The sequence below is a fragment of the Geospiza fortis genome, unplaced genomic scaffold, assembly GCF_000277835.1.
Source record: "Geospiza fortis unplaced genomic scaffold, GeoFor_1.0 scaffold85, whole genome shotgun sequence".
Lineage (NCBI taxonomy): Eukaryota > Metazoa > Chordata > Aves > Passeriformes > Thraupidae > Geospiza > Geospiza fortis.
In genome coordinates, this window is record NW_005054358.1 from 1122536 (window position 1) to 1129473 (window position 6938).

Sequence of the window (6938 nt, forward strand, 5' to 3'; positions counted from 1 at the left end):
TCTTCTCTTCTCTTCTCTTCTCTTCTCTTCTCTTCTCTTCTCTTCTCTTCTCTTCTCTTCTCTCTTGGCTGAATAATCCCAATTCTCTCATTCTTCTTTCTCCTCTCAGAAGAGCCCCCAGCAGTGCAGGAGACAGCTGTGCTTGGGTTCAGGGTCAGTGTGGGGACGCTGGGGTTTGGGCTTCACTGCTCACCCTGCATGGCCACAGAGCAGCTGGCAGAGTCCCACCTGCAGCTGGCAGAGGATTAGCACAGAAATCCTGGGATGGACTCCCAGCCCGTGTCCAGCCAGGCCAGATCTCACTGCAAATGTGCAGGAGAAAGATTCCCCTCTTGGCAGTGGGAAGAAAGTCATTGCAGGAGTTTCAGGGGTAAGAAGAGAACCAGGGGCAGCCTTGCAGGCACCAGGCCCTTCATCTGAGGGTGCAGGTGCAGTCCTGCCTGGGGACAGGGCACAGGACAGGGTGCCTGGGTCACACCTCAGCAGTCACCATGAGAAGGGAGAGAAAAACAGGAGAGATTCCTGGGATGGGCAGGGATGAGGCAGAGATCAAACAGAAACTGAAATCTGGGACATGCCCAGGCTGTGGGGGCAGTGCCATGAGGGCACAGGGCTGCCAGGACTCAGCACAGCCTCTCCTGGTGCTCACTGGTGCCAGAGGCCTCTGCAGCAGTTCCAGCTCCACTCCAGGCCAGCTCTCAGCACTGCAAGGGTCTGCACTGAGGTTAAAACATCCAAGTAGTCCAGAACACACAGACATTGGGAACCATGGCAGAGTTTCAGCCAGGAAAGCAAGGACACAACCTTTCCAGCACCAGGCAGCCTTTCACATTCACCACTCCATCACTTCTCATTACCAGGAGGATTTATTTCTCACCAAAGTGCTCCCAGCACCAGCACACATTTAAACCATATTATTTTTCAATTCAGGTCTGAACACAGCCTGTATCAAACTGCTCCATTACTGCCTTCTGCCAGGCAGTCTCTCATGGCTCAGCCATGTGTTCCCAGGCTCCAAGCCCAGCTGCTCTTGGAAACCATGCTCCAAGCACATGTTCCTGCATGGGATGTTCATTATTATTTTCAGCTTTATTTTATTGGTGCACGTCCTCCCTGTGTGGACCCAAAGGGCTGCTTTCAGCAGCGTTTGTACAAAGTTGTTTGATTGGCTTCAGGCTTCTTTGTGAGTTTATCCAATGCCAAGCTCAGGCACTGAACCCATGCCAGGTAATTCATCATTTCTCCTTAAATGCTATAGACAGAATCCTGCTCTTAGCTTGTCAGATAAAGGCCTGAGAATTGCCTTTCAGCCCACCTAATGAGGGTTTGTGTTTTTCTACGCTTGGGAGGATGGATGGTCTTAATTTCTGGTTTCTTTCAATGAGAGCAATTTTCTTCCACAAAAAAGACCAGGAATAATAGACACAATGTGGCTTATTCTGAGTCACCCTTTAACCATTTGTACTTATATTTTCTCTTTGTGCATCTACCCTGAAACTCGGAGTCCTCTTCAGCTGCTGCTGTACATTTTCCCCTGCCATGAGACATTTCTCTGTGCCCGAGGGTTTAATGCACAGCCAGCATCCTCTCCTGGCCTTGCTGACAGGCTCCACAAATCCTTCCCCCAAATCTGAGGTGTTCCAGACAGGGATTTTCTATTCCAGGTCTGCAGGAGTTGCCTGTCAGATGTGAGGAAGCTGGGATTTGGTGCACAAGGGCCAGAGCTCCTCCTTCTGTGCAGAAATCCCCCAAGGGCACCACGGGGGGATCTACAGGAGGAGTCTCCCAGTCACTCTGGCACTGCCCACACTGAACAATTCCACACCGATTTTCCTGGGCACCACAGGGGTTCTCATTGGCCAAATGCTAAATGCAAAGCTCTGTTCTCTGTGATTCTTGCTTCCTCCACATTCATCCCACTTCTGTGACACTTTCAGCCCCAGCTGGGGAGTGCTCAGCCCCAGTCCATCAGACTCAGCCTGGAAGTGGCTCTCAAAGGGAGGATGAAGCAGCAGGAAAAGAACAAAACATGGACTCCTAAGGAGGGAGTGACAAATGTGAAGGGCTGAGAGGGAGAAATAAATACACAGCTGATTTCCAGTGGGAGCAGTGGGGTACAAGAGAGTCCCAGACTGGTTTGGGGTGGAATGGACACTAATGGACATCTTGTTCCACCCCTGCCATGGCAGGGACACTTCCCACTGTCCCAGGCTGCTCCCAGCCCTGCCCAGCCTGGCCTTGGGCACTGCCAGGGATCCAGGGGCAGCCACAGCTGCTCTGGGCACCTGTGCCAGGGCCTGCCCACCCTCACAGGGAACAATTCCCAATTCCCAATATCCCATCCATGCCTGCCCTCTGGCAGTGGGAGCCATTCCCTGTGTCCTGTCCCTCCATGTCCTTATGAAAAGTCCCTTTCCAGTTCTCTTGGAGGCCCTTCAGGCACTGAAAGGCTACAATAAAGTCACCTTGGATCCTTCTCTTTTCTCTTCTCTTCTCTTCTCTTCTCTTCTCTTCTCTTCTCTTCTCTTCTCTTCTCTTCTCTTCTCTTCTCTTCTCTTCTTCAGGCTGAATAATCCCATTTCTCTCAGCATTTCCTCATATGAGAGGGGCTCCAGCTTTTGGAGCATCTTCATGGCGCCTGTTTCTTTCCCTTTTTGCTAAATATCTGCAATAACTATGAAGAGCCCCAGTATCATCATTTCTTTGTAAACTTCTCAAGCTGCTGGGCTGGGGAAAAGGGAATCATCCATCTTGATGTCCTGACAGGGATGAGCTGAAGGACAGTAAATTCCAGCTTTGGGTTCACCTTGTGGTGGTGGTTTTGTGTCTCTGATGGGTTTTGGTGCAGTTTGGAAAGAGAATTGAAAATCCTTGGAGCACATTCCAGCAGTGCTGGGGCCATTTCGCACCAGAATTATGAGAAAATTATGATATGAAATGTTTGCAGAGACAAAAGCACCCAAATTTCACAGGCTCCATAGCTCAGGGGTTAGAGCACTGGTCTAGTAAACCAGGGGTCGTGAGTTCAAATCTCACTGGAGCCTGGGGAGAGTCTGCACCTCCTGCAAAGACCTCACTGCTTTATCTTCCTGTTTATTCCCAAAGTGTTCCTGATGCTGTTTTTTAGAGCATCCACCCCAGCCTAAGTGAAATACAAACATCCCCTAGCGCCTACACCAAACAACAGGCACAGAGAAGCAGAGAAACCAGCAGTGGTCAGAGTTGTACCCTTGAAATATATTTAAAGTACAGCAATCAGAGAAGGGGAACATCCAGTAATGGGGTTTGGAGCCTTCTGGACCCTGCAGACTTTGTGGGGGTCACTGATGGACAAAGCTGGAAGGGCTGCCAGGTATTTACAGTCAGAGCTGCTTCATCTCTTCAGACAGCAGCAGGAGCATCAAATTATGGCTCCAGAGCTCAGTAATTGCAGAGCTGGCTGAAAACATTATAAATATGGTTTGTGGAGAACCAGTAACATCAGTCATCTGCAGAGCCCTGCTGGGGGTACAGGAAAGGGATAATTTCTAAGAATGAAGTAATAGGTAAGAATTAACCTATTTTGCATCTTGAATTCCATGAACTGCTGTCCAGATTTATGAGATTTCCTCCTCTGCCTTTGCACATCTCTTTTCCCTATTCATTTTCAAGTAGACTCCCTATATTGAGTCCAAATGAGCCAAACCAGTGATGGAAAAGGTAATTTCTGAATTTCAAAAGGGCCTTTTCCATCTGAGGGAAGGAAGGCTCAAAAGCCTGAAAGATTTTTTTTCTTGTGGAGGGGGACACAGGGTGGCATGAGGAACATGGGGCTTTGTTTGCCTCTCCCCAGGCTGGTTCCTTCCAGCTCTGTTGTCCCAAAAAAGTGAGCTTTGGAGGGTTGATGTGTTTCCTCCCCAACTGACCTGCAGGAATTTCCCTGCTTTCCTCTGCATATATCCCAGTAAGGACAAAGAAACAGAAGCCAGCAGGGTTCCCATTAATCTGCAATTAATAAATGAGCACAAGTTACTGTTATTGTAACCCCAGGTCCTGGAAAATGGGCAGATGGGTTTTACTAAAAGGGAATTTATCTCCAGGCTGTTGTGGCTCTACCTGGATTCCCCCTGTCCCTCATTCCAGCTTTATCTCTTTATTTGGCTTTCAGAGGAGACCACAGAGCAAGACCCAAAAATATCTTTGTGGTTCAAGTTCACTTTTGCAATCAGCCTTGTGGGTTCAGCTTAGCTGAGCCTGCTGGGGATGGAAATGATCCTCTGAAAAATTAATGTCTTTCCTTTCTGTGCAAAGAGGACAAATGTGCAGGATGTGTTTTGCTGAATTCTTAATCTCTGCAGTAGCTGATATTAATGCCAGAGCTCCTCTCCCAGTGACCCTGCTGCAATGCAGAGCCCAAACTCTCTGATGCTGCTTGTTGAGCATCAGCCTGGGCAAAGAAGATTTTGGCAGGGGACCTGGAATCCCTTTGTATCCATCACCCATCATCTCCTTCTCTTTCAAAGACAGAGAGGGAAAGAGGGTGAAGTGTTTATATCCAAATCCTGAAGCCCAGGTAAATGTGGGAGGCAGGGAGGGCACGGCCCCGAGGCTGCCAGGGATGCCCAGGGTGGGGTTGGTGGGGGGTCTGGGCATGGACAGGGGCTGGGCTCGATCCTGGTGGGTCCATCCCAGCTCAGGACATTGCAGGATTCTGTGATTCCTTGGTCTGTGTTCCCTGTGGGATGGAAATGCTGCAGAGATGTTCAGAGGTGAGGGGAGGTCATGCAGCTCTGCCCCAGGGATGGGGCCAGGCTGGTCCCCTGTGGGTTTGTGACCTGCCCAATCCACACCCAGACAGGCTTGTATTGCTTCCTTTTGGGAGATTTAAAGGTGTCTCCCTGTCTATCCATGAAAACTTGCTTTTGGCGTTCTCACAACTTCAGAATATAATTTCTGTTTTTAAAGCCATCCTGGACTCTGTGCATTTCTCTGGAATACTTTTCATTCCTGGGTCTCCTTCCAAGGGTTCCATCAAGCTGGACAGAGAAATCATTTCTTTCCTTATAAACAACAGTGAATTTTGTGGCCCAGCAGCCCTGCAGCATCAAGGTGTCCCAATCCAAGGACTGTGTTACAGAGCTGCATTTCTGCCTCCATGTCAGCCCTAGGAAAGGCCACAAATGCCTCAACTAATCCATTTCTTAAGGCATGTGGGAAACAATAAATAGTTTAATCCAGGGAGGGAAGCCTTGAGCCAGAGCCAGTGAAAATGTTCCTATGTTTAAAGAGGTTTTGGGCTTAGAAATACAATTGACACTAATGTTAAAATCTAACATTCACAGGGATCAAGGGGCAGCTTTGTAGCCTCAGCCACAGGAAAAAAAAATTAATAAAGTTGGTAGGACTGCAGAATTCAGAGTGGGGGAAAATCACCCAAATTTATCCATTTTCCAGTTCTCCCATAATGAATATGCTCAATCCATTATTCCAAACAAGATATTGTGGGTTTAACAACAATGTTTAAATAAACAAATAGGAAATGTTTCTGAAATAATATTTAAAAATATGAAATATCAGCTCCATGTTCCAGTGTGCCAGGACCAGGGAGCTGCACAGCATCCACAGGGACATCTGTGCCCATCTTCCATTCACATCCAGGATGATTTCTCCAAAGCCTTGGTGCAAAGTTTTGCCCAGGGACATTGTTACCTCCCTGCCTTTTGAGCATTGGAACAGGGAAGAGGGTTCTCCAGGGAAGTGCTGGAGTCACCATCCCTGCAAGTGTTCGAAAACCAGGGAGATGTGGCACTTTGAGATATGGAACTTTGAGATATGGATTAGTGGGCACAGGGGTGTTTGGCCAAAGGTTGGACTTGATCCTGGAGGTCTTTTCCAGCCTCAGTGTTTCTGGGATCTCCTGGAGCCTGAGAGATCACCACCTGCTCCTCCTGAGCCCCAAGGCCCACAGAGAGCATCAAACACAGCCCTAAGAGCTCCAGGAGAGCTGCTGGCTGCCCCAAAGGCTGGGTGCAGACACTAAACCTGATGTGAACATGGTCCTGCTGCTCCCCAAGGCTTCCATGGCACCTTCCCAGAAGCACAGAAGATCCTGGTGGCCCACTGGGCTCCTTTGGAATGTGGGAGCCTCTTGCAAGCACAGCAGCCCTGGCGGCCAGCAAAGCTCAGCTCTGTGCTGGACACAGCAGCTCAGAATGGAAATTATCAATTATCACCACATCCCAACACTGCTCCATGAGTGTTTGGAAAGGATTATGGCTTTTTCAAGGAGAAAACCCCAAACCAGCAGTTCCTGTGGGGATAAGAGATCCCATGGACAGGTAACAGTGCTGGCAAAAATGTCTCAGAGCCACTGGGGCAGCTTTTCAAGACTGTTCCCTTGCACAGCTCCCTGTTCTGGAAATCCTGCAGCTCCCAGTCTCTCCCTGACTGTGCTGCTCACCCTTAAAATTTCTATATCCTGGAAAATTTCCATATCTTGTCTTTTCCACAGCAGCGCCTCAGGGTTTAATGCTGGCATTCTGATTCTCCTGGACTCAGCCAGGGAGATCCCACTGACCTGCTCAGGACAGCTGGAATATAAGGAAACATCCTCATTCCTGCAGGCCACAACTCCATGAAAAACCTGAGAAAGAGCATGGGATTGTTGTAGCTACTGCAAATGTAACCAAACTATGAAAAGCAGTTGGTGCCAACTGAGCCCAGCTTTAGAAAGGCAGCCATGCCCAGTTTCACCTGGGCACCCTGCCAGGCACGTGGGACTGAAGGGCAGATCCAGGAATCTGCCAGGGGGAATGGCACAGGAATGGCAGGTCTGCCTTGGGGGGGTGGAAGGAGTTTATTATGTTTAGTCTGTCCACAGGAAGGCTAAAAGTAGGCATGAGTAACTCATAGAAATACCACAGGAGTAAACAGCCAGAAGAAAAAAGAACTATTTTAAT

At 48.9% G+C, this 6938-nt stretch overlaps 1 non-coding gene across 1 annotated transcript; it reads left to right on the top strand.

Moving 5' to 3' along the window:
* The first annotated feature begins 2971 nt into the window (after positions 1-2971).
* TRNAT-AGU lies at positions 2972-3044 on the top strand. The gene has a single exon. It is a non-coding gene; the product is annotated as a tRNA-Thr (tRNA).
* The last annotated feature ends 3894 nt before the right edge of the window (positions 3045-6938 follow it).